The following is a 251-nucleotide window of genomic DNA, read 5'->3' on the forward strand; positions in this document are numbered from 1 at the left end:
AGTGACCCCTTACATTGCTTCTAATTGTAATACGCAATCACATTTTCAATCTTTCTTCCGAAATCGGACACCCTTAACTTAGTACATCGGACTTTCCATAAACCTATGGCTCCTGTAGGTGTTTAAAATATGGTAGATTTTATTAATAATGGCGTTATATCGGGAAGGGAATTCTATGGTTCCTTTAGTCTCATTAAGAGGGAGTTTTTTTCGAAGGGAAATAGGGGAAAGATGGATGGATAGATAAGCAA

The sequence above is a fragment of the Penaeus monodon genome, chromosome 22 (genome assembly GCF_015228065.2).
Source record: "Penaeus monodon isolate SGIC_2016 chromosome 22, NSTDA_Pmon_1, whole genome shotgun sequence".
Lineage (NCBI taxonomy): Eukaryota > Metazoa > Arthropoda > Malacostraca > Decapoda > Penaeidae > Penaeus > Penaeus monodon.